General features: G+C 42.3%; 1 long non-coding RNA gene and 1 pseudogene across 1 annotated transcript in view; one reads left to right on the top strand and one right to left on the bottom strand.

Moving 5' to 3' along the window:
* Positions 1-2,275: 2,275 nt before the first annotated feature.
* LOC108519349 (uncharacterized) overlaps positions 2,276-26,333 on the bottom strand; it is an 80,949-nt gene continuing 56,891 nt past the window's right edge. The window contains exons 2-5 of the long non-coding RNA XR_001882611.1: positions 12,631-12,815; positions 3,903-3,967; positions 3,393-3,559; positions 2,276-2,297 (exon numbers count right to left, since the gene is read on the bottom strand). This is a non-coding gene — a long non-coding RNA (uncharacterized LOC108519349). The remainder of the gene's footprint in view (positions 2,298-3,392; positions 3,560-3,902; positions 3,968-12,630; positions 12,816-26,333) is intronic.
* On the top strand, positions 19,025-20,125 carry LOC108519331 (proliferating cell nuclear antigen-like; annotated as a pseudogene).

Raw genomic sequence — 26,333 nt, 5'->3', positions numbered from 1 at the left:
CTACAAAGTCTTCCATCCTTTCCTCTCCCTTCCCACTAATATCGTCAGGACCTCTCTAGCAAGAGGGCTAAAAGATTCCTCAGTGCTGTCTCTTCAGATGTGCCATACAACTCCAATTTCATGTATATCAAAATGCAGCATTTCACAGAATTCAAAAAAAAAATAGTCTGGCCAGGCACAGTGGCTCACACCTATAATCTCAGTACTTTGGGAAGCTGAGGTGGGCAGACTGCTTGAGATCAGGAGTTCAAGACCAGCCTGAGTTACATAGCAAGACCCCATCTCTACTAATAATACAAAAAAATAATAATAATAACCAGGTGTGGTGCTGCATGCCTGTGGTTCCAGCTACTTGGAAGGCTGAGGTAGGAGGACTGCTTGAGCCAGGGGACAGAGGTTGCAGTGAGCCAAGATCACGCCACAGCACTCCAGCCTGGGTGACAGAGCGAGACCCTCTCTCTATTTTTTTAATTAAAAAAAAAGAAAGAAAGAAATCTGAAATTCATTTGAAACCAAAAAAGAGCCCAAATGGCTAAAGCAATCCTATGGGGAAAAAAAGAATAAAGCTGGAGGCATTATGCTACCTGACTTCAAACTATACTACAAGGCCACTGTAACTAAAAAAGCATGGTACTGGTATAAAAGCAGACCACAGGGCAATGGAAAGGGTTAGGGAACCCAGAAATAAAGAGGCACACCCTCAACCATCTGATCTTTAACAAAGCTGACAAAAGCAAGCAATGGGGAAAGTACTCCTGATATGGTTTGCCTCTGTCCCCACCCAAATCTCATCTCATATTGCCATTCCCACATGTCGAGGGAGGGACCTGTTACGAGGTGATTGGATCATGAAGGCAGTTTCCTCCATGCTGTTCTCCTGATAGTGAGTTCTCAAGAGATATGATCGTTTAAAAGGGTGTGGCTTCCTTCACTCTGTCTCTCCTGTCACCATGTAAGACATGCCTTGCTTCCCCTTCACCTTCCTCTATGATTATAAGTTTCCTGAGGCCTTCCCAGCCATGTGGAACTATGAGTTAATTAAACCTCTTTCCTTTATAAATTACCTAGTCTAAGGTAGTTCTTTATAGCAGTGTGAAAATGGACTAAAACAACTCCCTATTCAATAAATGGTGCCAGGATAACTGGCAAGCTATGCAGAAGATTTAAAACTGGACCCCTACCTTTCAGCATATACAAAAATCATCTCAAGATAGATTAAAGATTTAAGCATAAAACCTAAAACTATAAAAACCCAAGAAAAAATCTAGGAAAAACCATTCTTGACGTTGGCCCAGGCAAAGACTTCATGACAAAGACTACAAAAGCTATTTCAACAAAAACAAAAATTGACAAATGGGACCTAATTAAACTAAAGAGCTTCTGTATACCAAAAGAAACTCTCAACAGAGTAAACAGACAACCTACAGAATGGGAGAAAATATCTACAAACTACGCATTTGTCCAAGGTCTACTATCCAGAATCTATAAAAAAAATAAATAAATAAAACAAATAAACAAGAAAAAAAACAAATAAACCCATTAAAAATGGGCAAAGGATATGAACAGAGCCTTCTCAAAACAAGACATATATGCAGCCAACAAGCATATAAAAATGCTTAGTATCACTAATAATTAGGTAAATGCAAATCAAAACCATAATGAGATACCCCCTCACACCAATCAAACTAGCTCTCATTAAAAAGTCAAAAATAACAGATACTGGTGAGGTTGCACAGAAAAGAGAAGGCTTATACACTGTTGGTGGGAATGTAAACTAGTTCAGTCACTGTGGAAAGCAGTCTGGAGATTTCTCAGAGAACTTAAAATAGAACTACTATTCAACTCAACAATCCCATTATTGGGTATATGCCTAAAGGAGTATACTTTCTACTATAAAGACAAATGCATGTGTATATTTATCACAGCACTATTCACAACAGCAAAGACACGGAATCAACCTAGATGCCTGTCAGCAGTAGACCAGATAAAGAAAATGTGGTAAACATATACCATGGAATACTGTGCAGCCATAGAAAAATGAGATCATGTCCTTTGCAGCAACACGGATGGAGCTGAAGGCCATTGTCCTAAGTAAATTAACACTGGAACAGAAAACTAAATACCACATGTTCTTACTTATAAGTGGGAGCTAAACATTGAGTACACATGGACACGAGGGTTGGAAAACTACCTATTCAGTATTATGCTGATTACCCGGAGGCCAAAATTATCTGTACACCAAACCCTGGGACACACAATTTACCCACATAACAAACCTGCACATGTCTCTCTTGAACCTAAAATAAAAGATAGAAAGAAAATAATAGCATTAAAGCATGACCAGCATTAAATCACATATACACAACCATACACCAAATGAAAAGCAGAAAAGAATGTTCCCATACCAATACAATAGTATCATATGCAGCCAAAAAAATAATGATGTGGCAATACATGAGTTAACATGGAAAGATAATCATAGCTAACATTTAACAAGAGCTTCCCATATGCTGGGAACTGTATTATGGAATTTTTTTGGCATTAACATATTTAACCCTCACAACAACCTATAGTTAGTATATTCCATCATTATAGTTAGTATATTCCATCATTATCATATAGTTAGTATATTCCATCATTATCATCCTCATTTCACAGATGAGGAAACTGATGCACCATAGCAATTATATAACTTGCCCAAGGTCATACAGCTAGTAATTGATAGAGTCAAGATTTCAAACAAGACAACCAGATTTCAGAGCACATGATGTTAACCACCACACTATTCTGATTTCGGTAGAGTATAAAAAGTTCATAACATGCTTTTCAGTGAAAAATAAAGCAGATTAGAGAACAGTATGTATAGTATTATGCATGTCTAATACACACACATGGATATATATATACATATGTATTTTTTTATTTTAGTCCATAGGGAAAAGTATGGGAGGGCTTATAATAAAATATTAACAATGGTTATCTCAGAGAGGTGGTTTGATTTTTTTTTTTTTTGCTTTCTTGTATTAAAATAACTATGTGTTCTGGTTTTTCTACAATAAACACATCCTTTGTAATATAATTTTAAAGATTTTTATAAATAAGCGTCATCTTGGAGAAAATGATCTGGCAATTTGAACAGCTTTTCAATATTTGGGGTGAAACAGAAGAGCAAACATGTGTTCCCGCAGACATGCACAATAGAAAGAGATTCAAAAGCATCTACTTCATCCTAGCAAGACAATAAACCAGTCCCTGACAATCATTCCCATATCTGAATAAGCCCAGGAGCCAAGTCCCTGGAATTGTCTTAAGCATGTTCCCTTTTCCACTGCACTGTGAAGAGAATTTGCAAATTTATTGAACATGAGATTATTCCACTTTGAAACTCATACCTCCACGATTCTAATCAAGATGACTTGGTCCCTCTGAATATCCGACATTTGCACACTGGATAGCATTGTTGTGGCAGCCGTGATGTTATCCCTTTCCATTGGGAGTATTCTCTCCAGTTTCCCCAAACCATGTGCTGCCTTGGAAACATCATGATTCTTATAGAGATCTAAGCAAAGGGAAATAATAAAAATAATAAAATCTTACACTTAAAGTCTATCTTTCATGCCACCAAGGTGCCTTGCTAAACCCTTCCTCTAGATAAAAAGACAGACAAGCAGAGTGGCCTATACCATGTGTCATCCTGATAATTAACAATTAGAGAAAACACACCGATCTCTGCTCTCTGGATAATTCAGGTCGGAGTAGTTTTCCATCTGAATTAAACAGATTGCCAAGGCCAATATTTTCATGAACAGAAAGATTGAGTTGCCTATCTAAAGACGCTGACATGAAAGAGGCCTCTGTGAGAGAAAGCAATGCGGCATCTTACCATTATGGCATCAACTCACATGAAGCAAAGGTCTGTGGTAATCCAGGGAATCTTCCCCCTAAAGCGAAGTTTCACAGACTTTTCCTACAAAATGCCAGATGTAAATATTTTCAGCTTTGCAGACTGTATGATCTCTGTCACAACTACTTAACTCTGCTGTTGCCGGGTGAAAGCAGCCATAGACACTGTGTAAAAAGAAATCAGCATGACCGTATTCCAATAAAACTTTATATAAACAGATGGTGGGCCAGATTTGACCCGTGGGCTGTAGTTTGCTGAACCTTGCTCTAAAGTATAGGCTAAGGATCCTTATGGTGTGTCTGCAATATTCAAGGCTGCCTCTGAGGAAAACTATAAAGTTGGCAATATTGTTCTCATTGGTTTATTCAACAAACGCATTGCATACCTTAAGCCAGGGCCTGGCTTAAGCCTTGAGAATCACAAGTAGAAAAGCAAATAAAACCCCTAGCGTTTACATTTAGGAGAGGAAGTACTAAGCAAGTAAACATGTAAACAAAAAAATTTTCTGGTAGTGGTAAGTGATATAAAGATGATAAGTAAAGGCAGTGGGTTACTTGCGGGGGCAGGGGAGTCCCACTTTAGATAGGGTGGTCAGGGAAGACTGAGGAAGGTACTTTGGAGTTCACATGAGAGTAAAGAGTAGGTACAAATGCAAAGATGTAGGCAAAGAGTAGGCTCTCAGGTATTGAGAACCCAAATGCAAAGAGCCCTGAGGCAGAAAAAGGTTTAGTGGGTCTGAGAAGCAAAGAGCCCTGAGGCAAAAAGACTGCCAGTTGGAGAATTTCTTGAGGTAAGGAGTTTGAGACCAGCCTGGGCAACATAGCAAGACCCCATCTCTTAAAAAATAAAATAATAAATTAGCCAGGGGTGATGTAGTCCGAGGAGGCTGATGTGGGGGGATAGCTTGAATCCAGGAGTTTAAGGCTGCAATGAGGCACAATTGCACCACTACACTCCAGCCTGGGTGACAGAGTCAAGGCTGGATGTCAAGGAGAACTAACTGATGGAGTCCTCCAGCCTCTACAGGTCTATAACCTGGACCACTGGTGTGAGTATGGCTTGCCCTGCAGAGCCACCATCACTTCATCAAGGGTCTCTCCTGCAGTCCTTGAAGTTTAAACCCAGATGGGGCGCTGAGGTTAAGGGCACATCAGAGAGAAAGGACAGCAGCCAGGCAAGGAAGGCACCAGAGGAGGAGGGCCTTGCCTTCACCTGCGTCTTTGCCAGGTTAGCCTTTCCTTCTGAGTCTACCAAGTGATTCCAACGGGCTTCAGCTCCTGCTATGATCCAGGCTCAAATCCCAAGATTGCTTCTCTTTGAGATCATCAAAAGTGCAAGCAGAGAGTGACCGTGGGGTTCTTAGCTTGGTGTCTGCTCTCTCCTTATGTCTGCTGAGGCATATTTCAGTCTTTTCTTTCCACTCTGGTGGTCTTAGAGCACAATAAAAAATCTAAAATATTTGTATTCCATTTGAGTTAATACCACGTTTTCTGTAATTATTCCCGCTGCTAAAATCATTTTGTTGTGTGCTTTTAGAGTGAGAGGGAGGGGTGGGGATCAAATTCATTCTTTGGCAACAAAATCTAATTAATCAAAACTGTTCTTAGTCATTTAGAGCCTCTTCAGTCTGTGGAAACTGCAGCCAAAAAAGAGTAAGAACACCTAGTTCGGTAGTGAAAAAAAATCAGGTACTTTTGAGATACCAGTTTTATGAATGTGCAAGTGGGAGGCTGGGTAGCAAAAGGAGAGGAGGATTTTTGCAGTCAGTCTGAGCTGGGTTTGAATCGCCTATCTGCCATTTCCTGGCTGTATGACCTTGAGCAAGTTACTTTGTCCATCTGGTCCTCAGTTTTCCCATCTATGAAATGGAAATAATAACGTCCTCTCTTAGGGTCAGTGGAGAGATTGAGATGATGTCTGTAAAACCTTTACGGGTGTTTGTCACATGGAAAGCACTAAGTGTTAATGATGATTTATTAGCATCCCCAAGCACTGATGCTATTAAGTAAATTACAAACTTTGGGAGACAATTTTTAAGCTTTTTCAAAAATGTTCTTTAGGCTGGGCACAGTGGCTCATGCCTGTGATCTCAGCACTTTGGGAGGCCAAGGTGGGTGGATCGCTTAAGCTCAGGAGTTGGAGACCAGCCTGGGAAACATGGTGAAACCCTGTCCCTACAAAACATACAAAACTTAGTCAGGCTTGGTGGTGAGTGCTTATAGTCCCAGCTACTCAGGAGGCTGAGGTGAAAGGATCACTTGAGTCCGTGAGGCAGAGGATGCAGTGAGCCGAGACCCCACCACTGCACTCCAGCCTGGGTAACACAGTGAGACTCTGTCTCAAGGCAAAAAAGTTCTTTAATATATATACATACATACATATACACATATACACATACATAAATATGCATGTTGTGTATATGTATCCTTTAACTAAATGTATTATTGTTTTAGAAATACATACTGAGGAAATAAGAGATAAAGAGATTTAGCTGAAGGAATGTTCATCATGCTGTTGATTCTAATAGAAAATCAGAAAACCTAAACATCCTAAAATAGTAGAGATCAGTAAAATAAATCATGCTACACCCATAAAATGGATAATCACTCTTCATATCACTGTCAAAGAAGAATGTTTATTGATGAAAATATGTGTTCATATTTAAATCAGGGGAGGCACAGGAAGCCAGTTACCTGTTTGTAAAGTATAAACCATATTTATTTTGTTAAAAATATTTTGTACCTGTGTATGTGTGTATATACAAACTCACACACACACACTGAGAGAAAGAGAGAGAGAGAGAAAGAGAGAGAAAATGTTCTGGAAGTATGACCAAAGGTTATTTTGAAAATTTTTAATCTTCAACTTTTAAGTTCAGGGGTACATGTGCAAGATGTGCAGGTTTGTTACATAGGTAAACGTGTGCCCCGGTGGTTTGCTGCACAGATCATCCCATCACCTAGGTATTAAGCCCAGCATCCACTGGCCGTTCTTCCCAACGTTCTTCCTCCTCCCACTCCCCATCTGGCTCTACCCATCCAGGTAAGCTGCCAGATCAGTGTACCTTCTGCAGCAACTCCCAGCAGCAGCACACTGAACAATAAGATGAAGGCAGGGCTGTGATTTTTCACAGAACTGGAGATCAGTCTGGGGAGTAGTGAGCTACAAACAAAGCCAGATTGCATTTTGGAGAAAGAGAGGGAGGGGAAAGGTTACAAAAAAGAAGAAAAAAGGAAAGACAGACAAAAAATACATATATTGGCAAAGGATCACTATCCAGGTCTTATCCATATTCTCCCTTTATGATTGAAGCCTATACTTATTCCACAACAAGCCCCTAGACTACAGTTGCAGGATCCTCTGTCACCTCCATGCAGAGTCTTTGGAAATTCCAAGGGGGAAAAAAACATGCTTTGAGCATGGCTGGGCAAGGCAGAAGGGTGATGTTGTTCTAAGAATTGAAGGCTCTGACGGAAGTTTGAAGACATGTCTTTGAGATTTTCAAGAGCATTCCTACAGACTCCTGCAAAACACGAAGCAAATGCCCACAATAAAATGGTATCCTGCTGGACCCCTGATGGAAGAAACAAACCTTGAAGCAAAAGAACCTCTACATTAGATGGAACATTTCAGCTTAACGGTAAAAGAGAAAGCAGTAAATGCAAAATTGGAAGAATAATAATAAAATCCTCAGAATAGCCTGATTTGGACAATCTGTATTTATTCGTTTAATTCAACAAATACTATGTGTGTCTTAATATGCTGGGCCTATTAGAGTTACCAAGAAGTCTAGGACAAGGTCAGTCCTCATGAGCTCACCACCTAATGGATATGTTTCTTCAGGTTCCTTCATGCAGCAGATTGACTTTTCCAAAAGTAATCAGCCACATAATAGTTCTGATCACACATCTTTCAAAATCTTGTTAATCCTCTATCAAAAAGGGAAGTCTATTTCCCCTCCTTCAGTGTCTGGAAGGGAAGTCTATTTCCCCTCCTTCAGTGTCTGGAAGGGAAGTCTATTTCCCCTCCTTCAGTGTCTGGATGGGCCTTTGTGACTGCCTTGACAAGCAGAATGTAGCAAAACTGATGCTGTACATCTTCTGAAGCTGTATCTTAAAAGATGGTGCTTTCCACCTGGTTCTTTTTGGAAGGACCCTCACTTGCAGGTTGGCAGAGGCAGTGCCATCATGCTGTGAGGAAGCTCAAACTAGTCCATATAGAGGGACTTTTAGAGAGAACTATGTGGAGAGAAACTGAGGTCCCCAGCCTCAAGCCAGCCTCAGTCACCAGGTATGGGAGTGGACAGGCCCTCAGATGGGTGTAGCCTTCAAGTCTTCTGGCTGAGGCTCTAGACATCATGGAGCAGCAACAAGTCATCCCTGCTGTGCCTTGTCTGAATTTATGACCCATAGAATCTATAAGCTTGATAAATTGTCTTCTCCTAAATTTCAGAGTAATTTGTTACTCAGCCATAGTAAGTGGAACATCTTGGTCTCTTGAAATTTAGGGTTTTAGAACTAGGCAGACCTGTGTTTAAATCCCAGCCCTGCCATTTTCCAGTTGCAGGAGCCTGGCAAAGTTATTTAATCTATGTGAGCCTCACTTTTAGTCTCTGTAAAATGGGTGTAACATCTCTCACATGGATGTCTTGATGAATAAATGCTACAACGTGTATAAAGCAGCTAGCCTGGTACTGTAGAAACAGAGAGAAACTGCTGTGGGGAGAGGAGTCATCCTTAAGGACTAGAGTTGTCAGATAAGCATCCTTGAAACAGGTCAGATGAGCATGACCTGGAAGAGTCTGGCCAGGAAGAGAGGAGGTGCAGGGCTCCCAGGTGGGCCCAGAGAGGCATCCCCCTGGAGGGATCCCCTCCCACCTTGTGGGCCAGGTCTAGATGGGCTTGCCTGGCTCCCTGCCCCCAAGCCTTTCAGTCTCTAATCCAGGGGCCACTTGATAGTCATTTGGAGCCTCTGCTTTGTTCTGGAAACAATTCTGGCCCAAACCAGGGGAAAAGTAATTTTGATGCCCTAGTGACAGTTCCTGCCCACTCTGTCCAACTTCTCCAGGAAACAGCCGATCAAGGCAGCTGCTGAGAATCCAGGAAAAAATCCTGGCAACTGCCCAGGGACTCTCCAACCTCTCTGACCTCCCACCAGCTTCTGACCTGAGCTTTGCCCCACTTCCATCCCTGTACCTGCTCTGCGCATTTGTGGAAGGATCTTGGCTTCCCCAGCCTGAACTTAAACACCCTCTGAGGACTCTGGCTCCTCCCCAATTTTCTGGTTCTTCCTGCCTGACCCTACCCTCAAAACCAGCCTAACCATACTAATAATAAGTAGCTACCATTTATTGACCACCCATGCCAGGCAATTCCTCACATTATCTCCTGTAAACTCCAGCAGCCTTCTGAGGCTGGCATTAGTAGTCCCATTTAAGATGAAGAAACAAATGTCACTCAGAGAAATTAATTCATTAGCCCAAGGACAAAAAAGGTAGTGATCAAGTACCTGCATCCTCCCAGGTACCCTGGTTGTTGGAGATGAGGGTCCTGGCTGCCAAGGCAGCAATTAAGACAAGCAGGCAGTGTCAGAGGAACAGTGTCCAGACAGCTTCCTGCAGGAAGATCTGGGATCTCCCAAATCAGCATATTCTTTTTATATTTATTTATTGAGATGGAGTCTTGCTCTGTCACTCAGGCTGGTGTGCAGTGCTGTGATCTCAGCTCACTGCAACCTCCACCTCCTGGGTTCAAGTGATTCTCCTGCCTCAGCCTCTCATGTAACTGGGACTACAGGTGTAAGCCACCACACCCGGCTAATTTTTGTGTTTTTAGTAGAGACTGGGTTTTGCCATGTTGGCTAGACTGGTCTCAAACTCCTGACCTCAGGCGATCTGCCCACCTTGGCCTCCCAAAGTGCTGGGATTACAGGTGTGAGCCACTGCGTCTGGCCCAAATCAGCATATTCTTAACCCTGGTATCACACTCGCGCACTCAGTCTACTTAGCATGCACACACTTACCTTTCAGCCTGCAGTTGTACCACATCATTCTTCACTGCCTCCTCCCACCTCTGGCCTGAACTCCTTCCCTAAGAGCCTGCAGGAAGCTGTCTGGACACTGTTCATCTGACACTGCCTGCTTGTCTTAATTGCTGCCTTGGCAGCCAGGACCCTCATCTCCAACAACCAGGGTACCTGAGAGGATGCAGGTGCTTGAAGTGGATCTGCTGCAAGTGATGGGAAGAAGATGGATTAGGATGGGAGAACTATCACAGTGTCTCAAGAATGTAGAGGCAGGCTCTGGGGGTTGGCCTTCCCAGTCCTGGCCTTTCCTGAGATGTCACTGCAGGGCATCTGGTAATCAGCCAGACCTGTAGATAAGACCAGCAGCCCAGAAATTCTCAGATTCATGGTTTTTGTGGGGTGGAGACAGTATCCCTGACATTCCAGGCTGTCCTTCTCAGTTACTGCTGCTAATTATCAAAATAATTGTCAAGCAGTTTATTGGAAACTGCCCCCCTCAGTACAACTAAGTTAGAAAGTTACCTCCAACTATCAGGAATCTGAGACAAGTAGACAAAGTAACATGGAAGGTGTTCAATAACTATTTGAATGAATGAATGAATATGTGAATGCATGCATGCATGAACAAGCTCACTGCAAGCTCCACGAGGACAGATGCCAGATCTGCTTTGCCTGTCTCTATACTTCCAGTTTCCAGCACTGTCTCCTGTAATAAATTCTTTGGGGGATGGGGATTATTATGGTCTGGGGTGAACTGATGAAGACCGGTCCTCAGGGGTGGCAGAAGGAAGGGGCAGATGAAAGAGGCCCTGAGAAGGGGAAAAAAAAAAAAAAGGCAAACCAGATGACAGATTTAATCATGGATGGTGAAGGAAAGAGAAAAAGCCTAGGATGTCCCTGAGTTTAGAGCATAGAATACCAGGAGACGCAGGAGACTCTGGCCCATCAGGCAGGGGAGGAAAGGGGACGATGACTAGAAGGAACACTGACCCAGTGTCAGCATCAGTGGATATTTGTCAAAGGACAGGAAGGAAGGTACGCTGAGCTCCAGGGGCTGTAAGTATCTCACAGGACAATGTCTAGCAGGTAGCTGACTAGAGAGGGCCACCCCCCAGGGAGTCCTCTGCAGAAGTGATAATTGAGGCTGGCAGAGAAGGGAAGGGAGGAAGGAAGTCACTGGGGAGGAGGAGGAGGTGAAGCGCCAAAGAGGTGGGCACGTTTAGCAGAAGAGGAAAATGCTCAACTGGCATGTGGTGACCATTTTCTGCGAAAAGAAGAGCTTGCCACGTGAGGGAGGAGACTGGCATGATGCTGTGAGGGGCCATTGACCAAAGTTGCAGAATTCCTAACTAAAGCTATATAGACCCCTAGACCACAGGAGCAAACAGAGACTGTGGGAAGAGACCCAGTGGATAGAGGAAGGGGAGTGTGAAAGGCAGTCAAGTCAGAAAGGCCAAAAGCAGTATCAAAAGATCGAAACCAGTCTGGGAAAGAAAGGAGACCTGGGTCAGGGAATTTGAGGGCCAACTAAGAAAGGCTGGACAACTGTCTAGGGTATAGGGGCTCAAAAGACCAGAGAGGACAAATGGCCTCAAAGAGAAAGACCAGGACCAGGGAGACAAAACCATAGGGATGCAAATTCCAGCCCAGCAGCAAGTATTTTTTACATCCAAAGATGGGACAGAGTAACAAATACGTGAATTTCCCCCTCACTTGGGGTATTTGACCCAAGGCTGGATGCCCGTTGGAAGGGATGCACAGAGCACACTAGCTAAATCTAGGGTATTGAACAAAGGACCTTTAGGGTCCGTTCTGCCCTGAGACTCAAATTCTCAGCAGCCACCCTGTTACTCTTCAGTATGTCTATCACCTTTCCTTCATGTTCAGCACTGCCTTTTCACCAGCTCATATCTTCCTTTTTGCCTATTAATTTATAATCTCACTCCCCACCTCCAGCCACCATATTATCTATTGCTATATAAACAAATTGCTATTCTTATTGAGAACCACATCAAAAGCCTCACGCCATGCTCCTGCACCCACCCATCCCCAAAGGCAAGCTCCATGACAGCAGGAACCTCATCTGTGCTTTCTCCACCCAAAACCAGTACCTCACTCCGAGTAGATGTTTGCTATCTGTTTTTTAAGGAATAAACAAAGTAACCAAACTATAAGCTCAAGGAGCTCCCAGTATTGCACCCTTGAATACATGCCTGTATTTTTTTCAAATTTTATTTTTAATTGACAAGTAATTGTATATATTTATGGGATACAATCTGATGTTTTGATATATGTACACAATATGGAAGGATTAAATCAAACTAATTAACATGTCCATCACCTCATATACTTATCATTTTGGGAAGAGTGTGAACAATTAAAATCTACTCTCAGCAATTTTGAAATATACATTACTAAATGCTTGTTGAATGAATGAATGATCTAAATGACCTTTGGTGAACATTTGACACAGTCCCTACATCACTAGATAAAAAAATTTAGGAGACTGGGTGGCTTCATGAGTACCATGAAAAATAAGAGTTTTTTAGATATAATTACCCATAAATCCTCATTCCCCACACATGTCCATGGGGCCATTTTGCAGATGCTTAAATGACTTAGGAATCTCCCTGGAAGATATGTGGGAAGAGAGCTTGCTGTCACTAGCAAAAGGAATGGAAAGCAGACCTTCATCATCTTACCAGGTTGTGGCAGGGGCTCCAGAGAGTTTACATTTTAAATTTGCATAATTGTTTCCCCTTGATTGGCTCCCCTTCCTGCTAAGGCTGGTGTCCTGGAGATGCATGTCCAAGTGATAAGTATATTGCCAACGCAGATCAGATCTGTGCATCGCTGCTGCACTGCTGCCGTCAGCTGATTGACAAACCTATTAAAATACAAAGAAAGCCCCAAATGAGCAACTTTGGGGACCTGGAGGAGGAGGCTGGTAAGAACATATCTTCCCTACCCCCACACCACCTCTACCGCAGCTGTTAATTGCAAAGGGGAGCCTTGATAAATGAAACTGAAAACAGATACACAACTCGACCTGTGTTTATTAAAGAAATAGCAAATGGCAAGATGCCAGCACGGATAAGCTTCACCATAATCAGTGTATTTATTTCACCAAAAAAAAAAAAAAAAAGCTCGTCTGGTGCTTTTAAGGCTGATAAACTCATTATGCAAAGTTTCAGCCTCCATAGAACTGAGGCTTTTCTATATGTTAATTCATTTCAGTAAATAATTATTCTGTTTGGCTGAGGAAACACATGTCCCCATAATTTAATAATTGGGAGGGTTATTACATGTGATTAATAGGAGTCATAAACTAACACTGAGAGTTTAAAACCATTTTGTTTTTTCACTTTGAACAGATATAAGAAAGAAGGTTGATGGGAAGGTAGGGAAGATTCTCCTCCCCTTCACCCCCACCCCCTTCTCCTTTTCTTTTTAGAGTTGGGAAAGCAGTGCTCAGAACAGGAGAGGTTGTCTTTCTTCTCCACCTGAGGCCTAACTCTGATACATGGCCTGCTTCGCTTTGGAATTTTGAAATGTGCCTCAGTGTGTCTAAGTGTGTCTGTATGTAAGAGGTGAGAAAGAAAGAAGAAAGAGAAGAAGAAAGGGAAGAGGACTAAAAAGAGAGACAAAGAGAGAGGAAAGAACTTGAGTGACTGGTTCCTCCAGGCCAGAGGCTCCCAAGTGCCCATGTGAGCTCGGACCTGTCTCCTCACTGTGGATTAGTGAAGTTTACCCCAATCCTCAGTGAAATGGGAAAAAAATTAGTAACTTTTTCATAGAACCAATATGTATCCAATGATTTAAAATTCTAGGATCACCCTTCACACAACTGAAGTGTTTAAATGCCCTTTTATGAAATAACACTTGTTGGTAATATCTTTCTCCATCTCCTTACTTGGAAAAATGAAAACCTGGCAACTTTTAACCACTTCCCCACAATATTTTTTGGTATTTTCAGTTTAGAAATGTATTAATTCCAAATCTGTAAACCTTCAAAGTCTTAGAATCAGAGAGAACTATTTGGTCTCAAGAGTAAAACCACCCTGAGCCAGATTTCCAAATCTGATTTTTCTGGGTTACTTCCTTGTTCAGTAAATGGATGAAGTCATTAACCTACATATTCATCCAGCAATTCAAAAATATTAATTGAGCATCTACTATGTAATAACCACTAGTCTTAGCACGGATGATAAAGCAACTGATGTATTTTAGTAAACAATCATCTATTTTGTTGAAGGAGTGTTAGTCACCTCTATAAATGTAGAGATTGCCTATATGTGACTGCTATAGTTTGGATGTTTGTCCCCCAAACCTCATGTTGAAATTTGATCTCCAGTGTTGGAGGTGGGGCATAATGGGAGGTGTTTTTGTCATGGGGATAGATCCCTCATGAATGGCTTGGTGCCCCCTTGAGGTAATGAGTTTTTTGTTAGTTTCCAGGAGGCACTGATTGTTATAAAAAGCCTGGCAGCTCCCTCCCGTCCCTTGCTTCCTGTCTCACCACATGATCTCTGCACACACCGGTTCCCCTTCCCCTTCTGCAGTGAGTAGAGACAGCCTGAGACCCTCACCAGAAGCCATCAACAGATGCCAGCTCCATGCTTCTTGTACAGCCTGCAGAACCGTCAGCCAAATAAACCCCTTTTCTTTATAAATCATCCAGGCTCAGGTATACCTGAGTCCATAGCAACACAAACGGACTAAAGCAGTGACTGAGGCAACATCTACAGTGCCTGGTTCTTACACAGGATCAACACATATTTGTTGGCTAAATGAATAAACATACTACACATGGTTGTTATGAGATAGCAGATATGTAGGATCTTTACATATTACAATATTGTTGTCGTTTATCCTGCCAAGAAATGGATCTTTCATGCCCAGGTAGGGACAGCAGAGAAGTCCTAAGTATCAACGGCTTACAAGAAGCCACCTTAACTGGCCCCCCATTATCATTCCACACACGTTGGCTACTCTATTAGTCCATTTTCATGTTGCTGATAAAGACATACCTGAGATGGGTAATTTTTAAAGAAAAAGAAGTTGAATGGACTCACAGTTCCAGGTGGCTGGGGAGGCCTCACAATCATGGCAGAGGCAAAAGGCACATCATACATGGCAGCACATCATACAAGACAGAATGAGAGCCAGGTGAAAGGGGTTTCCCGTTTTAAAATTATCAGATTTTGTGAGACTTATTCACTACCATGAGAACAGTATGGGTGAAACTGCCTCCATGATTCAATTACCTCCCACTGGGTCCCTCCCATGACACATGGGGATTATGGGAGCTACAATTCAAGATGAAATTTGGGTAGGGACACAGCCAAACCATATCAACTACCCAGCTCCCCTAAATGCCCACCAAGGACCCATTGGCTCTTCCCAGCCCTAGTCCCAGCCCCAGATCCCTGTCTTGATCTTTGACCCCTGATGTCCTGATCTCAGCCATTCTCAGTCCCGATCTTTGCCAGTCCCGCCATCCACGTCTGCTCTGGCCAGAGGGATGCTGGTCTACCAGTCCACCATCCAGCTTAACTAGGATCTGCTTCAGACTGGGACACGTTGGTTTTGGCAGAGGATGGGGGACTGGGGCTGCATCTTATCCAATGTGCCTCCTCTTTTGTAAGGATATAGTGAATCTAATAAAGTACAAGCTCTGCTACTTTGTAGGCACTAGCATCCTAGGCCAGGATCACTCTTCCTGTGAAAGTAGCACACCTAGAAGCTTCAGAGAGGTAAAAGCTCCAAACCATACTAACTCATTCAAATGCATTTAATTTGTATCTAATATGCCTAATAAATGTGAGTCATCATGCTAGGCACTGGGCATACAGCAGTGAACAAAGCGGGCAAAGATCTCTGGCCTTGTGATGCTTCATTTCCAGTGGACAGATAGAAATGCATATACAATAAAATGCCAAGGAGTGATCAGTGTTATGGAGAAAAACAAGGAAGGCCACGGGGGCAAGGTGGCAGAGAGGGCCTCTCTGAGGATGTACATTTGAGGTAGAGAGTGGGGGAAAGGCATATCAGGCAGAGGGAACAGCAAGTGCAAAGGCCCTGAGGCCTGAGTATGCTGGAATGTTTTAGAAATGGCGAAAGGCAGCCAATGAGTGACATTCCATGGGCTACACAGTAGAAGAGAGAAGATAGTGGGCAGCCTGCTCACGTGGCACCTTATGAACCATGGTGGGACTTTGGATTTATTCTCAATATTTAGGGAACCAATGACAAATTTTCTGATAAGTTAAAAGCAAGGAAAGGCTTGAGCCAAAACCTGGCCTGGCCAACGTAGTCATGAAAGAAGCAGCCCATCTTCAGAGAATTCCTTCCAGCCCTTTCTTCCTCCTGCGCCCTTCAGCCCTGAGCTGACACCCTTTGCCCTCGACCCAGGTCTCTTGTCTCTCCTTTGCACTATTCATTTGGTCACTGACTCTTCAGCAAATAATCCTGGAGGTAGGGGATGAGAATCATGTGCTAAGCACCATGCCACAGCCAGGATTGGTTACTGGGATGTACACAACCCGAAGGCACCCTGGCTTGAGATCATACTGGACATGGGTTCAGAGGAGCTGATTCTATCCAGCTTTGCCATTTAACAGGCTTTGTTTTTAAATAGAACTGCAATAACTGCTCTGCTCTCATGCAGTGCTGAGGAGCCAGTGATGAAACTGGAGTGGCAGCACTCTAGGTAAACTATAGAGTGAGGAGCCCATGTCAGCTGCTCATGCCAAAGTGATTATAGTCATTAAGCCCTAAACCTGCCTACAGGACTGGGCCCCAGAAATGTCACACCTCCATTCCCTCCTTCAAACTCCCCTAACCTCACTGTTATTCAGCTCTAGCAAACACTGATCTTTCAGATCCCAGAGGTCACAGAAAACCTGCACAAGTGTAGGGCACGGCCTCATGTGTGACACACCCAGCACTATCCTAGCACCTTCTGCAGACACATAACTCCACAGTCTCACCCACAGAAAGAACACACACTGCACCAAAAGGGCCCTTGGGCACATGCATATCCTCTGCTTAGCTGATCAGCTGATCCATGTAATGGGGATGATGAAAGAGCATTTGTTTATTTATTTACTCATTCATTCATTTGGTGAGTCATCAAACATTCCTTCAGAGGCTTCTCTGGGTCAGCTCTGTGGTAGGTCCTGAGGCTCCAGCCATGACCTCTATGGCCTGGCCCTGGCATAGGGAGGCCTGAGATCTACCTGGGACAGACTCTGGAAGACTGCTTTATGGCCGTGGCCATCTCATCAGCAAGTAGGGAGCTATGGGAAACTGCATCCATCTGAGGGGTCAGCAATGGCATAGCTGCCTCCATGGTATGTCTGTGTCACCTCTGTTGAAGACTATGTTTGCCACTTTGAGTGGCCCATGGGACAAATTGTCTTTCTCCATAGAAGGGGCCACCTCTGCAGCCCTGTAGTTGATAGTAAGTCAAGTGAGCAGGGATTTCATTCTGCCCTGCCATGCAATGTCAGTTTATGACTTTGGATACAACGCTTCTGCTCCCTGGGCTCTGGGTGCCCATCCATCACAGCAAGAACTACAGAAGACAAACGTTCCTACAACCTTCTCTTGTACTAGACCCATCCTCATTACGTTTGCCCTATACTCCCCTGCCACCTTGATTTTCTGCATTTTATTTAACATTTACCTGTGTGATGCTTAGTGTGAGCTGGGACATGTTGTAAGTGCTTACATGAACTAACTCATGAAGTGGGTACTACTGTTATTCCTTAAAGATAAAGAAACCGCAGCACAGTGAAGTATTTACCCACTGTCCCTTAGCTGGTAAGTCTGGTACTGGGAATCTGACCATGCATCTGTCTTCAGAGTTCATTCTCTTAACTACTATACTATGCTGCTTCTCTTAACAATTTTCTTTAAACTGATTCACTTTTTTTTTTTTTTTTTTTTTTTTTTTTTTTTTTTTTTTTTTTTTTTTTTTTTTTTTTTTTGAGACAGTCTTGCTATGTCACCCAGGCTGGAGTGCAGTGGCCGGATCTCAGCTCACTGCAAGTTCCGCCTCCCGGGTTTACACCATTCTCCCGCCTCAGCCTCCCTAATAGCTGGGACTACAGATGCCCGCCACCACGCCTGTTTTTTTTTGTATGTTTTAGTAGAGATGGGGTTTCACCGTGTTAGCCAGAATGGTTTTGATCTCCTGACCTCGTGATCCGCCCTTCTCGGCCTCCCAAAGTGCTGGGATTACAGGCTTGAGACTGATTCACTTTTTTAACATTATTTTTAAAAAACCATTATGACCACTAATTGAAAACCTATATGACTTGCCATAAATAGAAGAGACATTAAAATGCATGACTATTACATTTAAAACCCAATATTCCTCCAAGTGACTCCTAAGATCATCTCTCAGACCACTGGGGACACTTGGGGACACCTGGGCAAGAAGCACTAATGGCTTTTCTGACACTTTAGGTACCTGCAGGCCTTCCAGGAAGAAGTTTAGGGGCAGACAGCCTTTATGCCTCTCTGGCCCTCCTCTCCTGCCTACAATAGTGCCACTCAGCAATATGCAATATAAAGGCTTCAAGGAACTTGGTTACCACCAGCCTGGGGCTTCAATGACTCACTCTCAATCTCTGAGCATGATGTATCCACTCAGGGGCTGGTGACAACCTAGCCAGAGGCTTCTTTTGCTCTCTGGTTTCTGGAGCGACAACCCACTGGAGGTATGTCCAATCCCTGCCAGAGTAATGGACAAGTCTCCACTGTCTCCAGTGATGCCAGCAGAAACTGCAGGGGCAGGAGGTGGAGTGGGTGTGGATCCCAGCATGGCTCCTGGGTTTCTGCCAGGAAGGTATTCTGAGGATAGCAATCTGTGAATTCCACCACTCATGCTCCTGAACCCGCACCAGCTCTTCATTAAAAAACCAAGACTTGATTAAACAGTTGCAGGCATAGTGGACTTGTATCATCTTTCGAGGTCTCAGCCTCTTCCCACTGCATTTGCCCATTTGCTCTGAGCTTCATAAAGCCAAAACTGGCTAGACCTTCTTCCGTTGCACCTGCCTGTAGCCATGTCATTGTGACTCCACCATGTTCAAGGTACGCCTGGTCCAGGGCTCCATCCTGAAGAATGTGTTGGAGGCCCTCAAGGACCTCATCAGTGAGGCCTGCCAGGACATTAGCTCAAGCAGCTGAATGTGCACAGCATAGACTCATCCTGCATCTCCTCGGGGCAGCTCACCCACTGCTCCAAGGGCTTCAACACGTGCTGCTGCGACTGCAACCTGGCCATAGGCATGAACCTCACCAGTATGTTCAAAAGACTACACTGTGCTGGCAATGAAGAGGTCATGACGTTAGGAGCTGAAGATAATGCAGACACCTTAGCCACTAGTATTTGAAGCACTAAATCAGGACAAAGTTTCAGATTATAAAGTGGAGCTAATGGATTTGGATGCTGAACAACTTGGAATTCCAGAACAAGAGTAGTACAGCTGTGTAGTAAAGATGCCTGCTGGTGAATTTGAGTGCATATGCCGATATCTCAGTCATATTGGAGATGCTGTTGTAATTTCCTGTGCAAAAGATGGAGTGAAATTTTCTGCAACTGGAGAACTTGCAAATAGAAACATTAAATTGTCACAAATAAGTAATGTTGATAAAGAGAAGGAAGCTGTTACCATAGAGATGAAAGAACTAGTTCAGTTTACTTTTGCACTGATGTACCTGAACTTCTTCACAGAAGCCATTCCATGCTCTTCTACAGTGACACTCAGTATGTCTGCAGATGTACCCCTTATAGAGTATAACATTGCTAATATGGGACTTTTCTTTTTTTTTTTTTTTGAAACGGAGTCTCACTCTGTCACCCAGGTTGGAGTGCTTTGGTGCAATCTCGGCTCACTGCAACGTCCGCCTCCCAAGTTCAAGCGGTTCTCCTGCCTCAGCCTCCCAAGCAGCTGGGACTACAGGCATGTGCCACCACGCCCAATTAATTTTGTAGTTTTAGTAGAGACAGGATTTCGCCATGTTGGTCAGGCTGGTCTTGAACTCCTGACCTCAGGTGATCCATCCTCCTCGGCCTCCCAAAGTGTTCAGATTACAGGCATAAGCCACCGTGCCAGGGCAATATGGGACATTTAAAGTAAATACTACTTGCCTCCCAATATTGAAAATGAAGAAGGATCTTAGGCATTCTTAAAATTCAAGAAAATAAAACTAAGCTCTTTCAGAACTGCTTCTGAGATGCCAGTATATAGTAAAGTCTTTTCTGTCACAAAATTTATGCTTCTGAGTACATATGTAAGTATAATTTTCTGTAAATAACCTATTTTTCTCTATTCTCTATAATTTCTTTTTTTAAAATTATACTTTAAGTTCTGGGATACTTGTGCAGAACTTGCAGGTTTGTTACATAGGTATACATGTGGCATGGTGGTTTGCTGCACCCATCAACCCGTCATCTAGATTTTAAACCATGCAAGCATTAGGTATTTGTCCTAATGCTCTCTCTCTGCTTCCCCCAATCCCCCAACAGGCCCCAGTGTGTGATGTTCCCCTCCCGGTGTCCATGTATTCTCATTGTTCAACTCCCACTTATGAGTGAGAACATGCGGTGTTTGCTTTCCTCTTCCCGTGTTAGTTTGCTTAGGATAATGGTTTCCAGCTTCATCCATGTCCCTGCAAAGGACAAGAACTCATCCATTTTTATGTCTGCATAGTATTCCATGGTGTATATGTGCCACATTATCTTTATCCAGTCTATCATTGGTGGGCATTCGGGTTGGTTCCAAGTCTTTGCTATTGTGAACAGTGCTGCAATAAACGTATGTGTGCATGTGTCTTTATAGTAGAATGATTTATAATCCTTTGGGTATACACCCAGTAATGGGATTGCTGGGTCAAATGGTATTTCTGGTTCTAGATACTTGAGGAATTGCCACATTGTCTTCCACAATGGATGAACTAATTTACACTCCCACCAACAGTGTAAAAGCTTTCCTATTTCTCCATATCCTCTCCAGCATCTGTTGTTTCCTGACTTTTTAATGATCGCCATTTTAACTGGCATGAGATGGTATCTCACTGTGGCTTTGATTTGCATTTCTCTAATGACCACAGATGATAAGCTTTTTTTCATATGTTTTTTGGCCACATAAATGTCTTCTTTTGAGAAGTGTCTGTTCATATCCTTTGCCCACTTTTTGATGGGGTTGTTGTTTTTTCTTGTAAATTTGTTTAAGTCCCTTGTAGATTCTGGATATTAGACCTTTGTCAGATGAATAGATTGCAAAATTTTCTTCCATTCTGTAGGTTGCCTGTTTGTTCTGATAATAGTTTCTTTTGCTGTGCAGAAGCTCTTTAGTTTAATTAGATCCCATTTGTCAATTTCAGCTGTGGTTGCAATTGCTTAGGGTGTTTTAGTCATAAAGTCTTTGCCCATGCCTATATCCTGAATGGTATTGCCTAGGTTTTCTTCTAGGGTTTTTATGGTTTTGGGTTTTACGTTTAAGTCTTTAATCCATCTTGAGTTAACTTTTGTATGAGGGTGTAAGGAAAGGGTCTAGTTTCTGTTTTCTGCACATGACTAGCCAGTTTTCTCAGCACCATTTATTAAGTAGGGAATCCTTTCCCCATTGCTTGTTTTTTGTCAGGTTTGTTGAAGATCAGTTGGTTGTAGATGTGCGGTGTTGTTTCTGAGGCCTCTGTTCTGTTCCATTGGTCTATATATCGGTTTTGGTCCCAGCACCATGCTGTTGTGGCTACTGCAGCCTTGTAGGATAGTGTGAAATCAGGCAGCATGATGCCTCCAGCTTTGTTCTTTTTGCTTAGGATTGTCTTGGCTATACGGGCTCTTTTTTGGTTCCATATGAAAGTTAAAGTAGTTTTTTCTAATTCTGTGAAGAAAGTCAAAAGTAGCTTGATGGGAATAGCATTGAATCTATAAATTACTTTGGGCAATATGGCCATTTTAGCAATATTGATTCTTCCTATCCATGAGCATGGAATTTTTTTTCCATTTGTTTGTGTCCTCTCTTATTTCCTGGGCAGTGGTTTGTAGTTCTCCTAAAAGAGGTTCTTCACATACCTTGTAAGTTGTATTCCTAGGTATTCTTTTTGTAGCAATTGTGAATGGGAGTTCACTCATGATTTGGCTCTCTGTTTGTCTATTATTGGTGTATAGGAATGCTTGTGATTTTTGCACATTGATTTTGTATGCTGAGACTTTGCTGAAGTTGCTTATCAGCTTAAGGAGTTTTGGGGCTGAGACAGTGAAGTTTTCTAAATATACAATCATGTCATCTGCAAACAGACAATTTGACTTTCTCTCTTCCTATTTGAATACGCTTTATTTCTGTCTCTTGCCTGATTGCCCTGGCCAGAACTTCCAATACTATGTTGAATAGGAGTGGTGAGAGAGGGCATCCTTGTCTTGTGCCAGTTTTCAAAGGGAATGCTCCCAGCTTTTTCTCATTCAGTATGATATTGGCTGTGGGTTTGTCATAAATAGCTCTTATTATTTTGAGATATGTTCCATCAATATCTAGTTTATTAAGTGTTTTCAGCATGAAGGAGTGTTGAATTTTATCAAAGTCCTTTTCTGTATAATCATGTGGTTTTTGTCATTGGTTCTGTTTATGTGATGGATTACGTTTATTGATTTGCATAGGTTGAACCAGCCTTGCATTCCAGGGATGAAGCCAACTTGGTTGTGGTGGATAAGCTTTTTAATGTGCTGCTGGATTCAATTTGCCTGTATTTTATTGAGGATTTTCACATCAATGTTCACCAGGAATAATGGCTTAAAATTGTCTTTTTCTGTTGTGTCCCTGCCAGGTTTTGGTATCAGGATGATGCTGGCCTCATAAAATGGTTAGGGAAGAGTCCCTTTTTTTCTATTGTTTGGGATAGTTTCAGATGGAATAGTACCAGCTCCTCTTTGTACCTCTGATAGAATTCGGCTGTGAAGCCGTCTAGTCCTGGACTTTTTTGGTTGGTAGGCTATAAATTACTGCCTGAATTTCAGAACTTGTTATTGGTCTATTAAGGGATTCGACTTCTTCCTGGTTTAGTCTTGGGAGGGTGTATGTGTCCAGGAATTTATCCGTTTCTTCTAGGTTCTCTAGTTTATTTGCATAGAGGTGATTATAGTATTCTCTGATGGTAGTTTGTGTTTCTGTGGGATCAGTGGTGATATCTCCTTTATCACTTTTATTGTGTCTATTTGATTCGTCTATCTTTTCTTCTTTATTAATCTGGCTAGTGGTCTATCTACTTTGTTAATCTTTTCAAAAAAACAGCTCTTGGATTCATCGATTTTTTTGAAGGGTTTTTCATGTCTTTCTATTTTCCTATCTCCTTCAGTTCTGCTCTGATCTTAGTTATTTCTTGCCTTCTGCTAGCTTTTGAATTTGTTTGCTCCTGCTTCTCTAGTTCTTTTCATTGTGATGTTAGGATATCAATTTTTGATCTTTCCTGTTTTCTGATATGGGCATTTAGTGCTATAAATTTCCCTTTCAACACTGCTTTAGCTGTGTCCCAGAGATTCTGGTATGTTGTCTCTTTGTTCTCACTGGTTCCAAATAACTTATTTATTTCTGCCTTAATTTCATTATTTACTGAGTAGTCATTCAGGAGTGGGTTGTTCAGTTTCCATGTAGTTGTGTGGTTTTGTGTTCTCTATAACTTGTTTAAAGAATAAAGTCTAAAGTCAAATCTGGTCTTGTTAACCTAGAACCAGTTTTGCCTTACTTAGAAATACATCTTGTGATTTTATAATACAAAAAGGTCTTGACTCTAAACGCAATTTTAAGAATTGTTTTTGAATTTAAATAAAGTTACCTGAATTTCAAATGTCACAAGGCGGTGCTTTCATTTGTACCAGGACTGTTGCAAGTATCTACTGAATTATCAGCTAAAGCTACCATTTCATGTAAATGCTTTTTTAGTCTAGAGCACCCTGGTGAAAATCAAAAATATTTCAAACACAGTAGGGTACCAGTTATCTGGGGGGATCTGTCAAGTTTATTTCATTCTAACTGTGCTCAAGTAACAAACAGGGGAGAGTAAAATAAATCCTATGTATTTCATCATTTTGTCATGTTAGTTAGCAAAAGTTAACACTCTTCAGAAGCCTAGTGTACCCAAAGTCTTGTGGACTTTATAAGACTATAGAGGTCACATTTCTTTTCAGCCTAGGGCGCCTTTTACAAGAGCTTTGGAAGTTTCAGTAGATGTGTGATGGGGCCCGAGGAGTATGGCTGTGAAAAAAATTCTCTAATATAAATACCCTTTTTTTGGGACTTCACTCCTTTAAAGGATGAAGATGTCTTAAATTCCATGTATATTGGACCCAACCAAGAAAGAAAAAAGGCCCTGAAGTTGTAAAGAAAGACTTTAAAACATCCCCAGTAAATGCTGCAAGGTATATTTTGTGTTTGGTAGATTAAATGACTGGTTTCTTTCTTGTATTACTTGGACTGAGTTCTAGTTACTAGACATTACAATTAACTGTATTAAGTACCTGGTATTCATTTACCTACAGTGTGCTTGTGAGTAGGGAAGGAGGGCTGCAAAGGGGCTCAATGAAAATTTTTAGGGTGATGAAAATATTTTATCTAGATTGTCGATCATTCCAGGAGTGTATGCTTTTTTCAGAATCCATGCAATTGTACACTTCATTGTGTGTAAAATACACCTTAATAAACCTGACTTTTAAATAACCAAGGTTTTTCTTGCATTGGCAGTGGAGGGAGGAAAACTGAGGAACTGGCACAAGACAAAACAGTCTTCCATTAAACAGTTTTCTTTAACTTGCACACATTCACTTAGGGAAGATGCTTGGGGAACCAAATTATACATGTGCCATTGAGCAGCAGGCTGGGTGCTCAGAAGGCATGGTTGAGTCATTGAGGTAAGAGAAATCAAGCTGGAATCCCCCAAAATAAAGTTTGATTCCTGTCTCTAGCACTTGGGCAAGTGTGTGTGTGATCTCTGTGACCTCCTCTCTGGGTCTCCATGTCCTTATCTCTAAAATGGGGATAATATCCTGGGCCCACCCAGCTCACAGGGCCATTTTTGGAACTGAGTGAGAGTGGCTCTGAACATGCCGTGGAAACAGTGAAGTTCCCTGTGGATGGGGGCATCTGAGATGATAAGGAATTAACCACCCTCATGTGGTGACACCAAACCTGGTGCCAGGGACAAGGGCAGTTGGTTTTAGGTCTGCCCTCTGAAAACAAAGGAGTAGTCCTGCCCACTTCCATGGCAGTCATAATTTGCCAAATGATGCATTATTTGATCCATAAGATAACCAGACTCACAGAAGGGCAGAATGCCAATGAAATGAAGTATTGGTTTACGCAGGAATAGAAATATTCTCAAACTTCTTATTTTGTTCTGGAATAAAATATAGGTTTGATTTCCACTGCAACTAATTTACCAAGTAAAATTTGGCCAGGAGGCATTGGAGGGTGTGGTTCAGGGAGGCAGGGAACAACTTTAGCTCAGTTGGAAAATTCAATAGATGACAGATACTCGGTTCAGTTTAGGTTCCAAGCAGGAGAGTTGTTTGCCCAGTTTGGGTTTAGAGGCTGTTACATTTGCAGTCCACTGGCCTTTTGTAATGGGGCTTGGATGAGCAAGTGACATTCATCATAATGTGCTTTTCCAGTGTTTGCAAGTCAGAATCCATTTGATGGATGACATTCAGCTTTGGCTGTAACCACTAAGACAATAAGCTGGCACAATGGCTTGCCCAGACACACAGGGGGCATCTACCCACCACTTCATTCATTCATTCAACAAACATTTATTAAACTCCTATTATGCTAGACTTTCTCCCAAACAATCGGAAAATGAAGATATTTAAGATTTTGTCTCTGATTTCAAGGAGTCCACAGTTGAGTAAGAAATAAGCCTGTAGAGAGATATATTACCATATAGGGATGTTAACAGTTATAGTCAATGCCCATACCAGGAGCAGGACAAGCACAAAAAGTCTAAGCATCAGTTCATGCTTCACAGAGGAGGTGGCCTCTGGTCTGGACCTCAAAAGAAGAGTAGAAGTTCACCAACTAAATGACACTGCATTCTGATTCTTATTTGTTTACTAGTGAATGGGTGTATTTATTTCTGCATGCATACACACACACACACACACACACACACACAGGCCATTAACTTTGTCTTCTTCATTGCTAACCAGTGAGAAAAGTCTCAGCAAGAAAAGGACCATTGATACCTGATATAGTTTAGATATTTGTTCCCACACAAACCTCATGTTGAATTGTAATCCCCAATGCTGGAGGTGGGGCCCGGTGGGAGACGTTTGGGTTGGGGGACGGATCCCTTATGGCTTGGTGATGTCTTTGTGATAGTGAGTTCTTATGCGATATGG

This window comes from Rhinopithecus bieti, unplaced genomic scaffold, assembly GCF_001698545.2.
Source record: "Rhinopithecus bieti isolate Rb0 unplaced genomic scaffold, ASM169854v2 scaffold_2350, whole genome shotgun sequence".
In the NCBI taxonomy this organism is placed as follows: Eukaryota; Metazoa; Chordata; class Mammalia; order Primates; family Cercopithecidae; genus Rhinopithecus; species Rhinopithecus bieti.
This window is presented reverse-complemented; position numbering and strand designations above follow the sequence as displayed.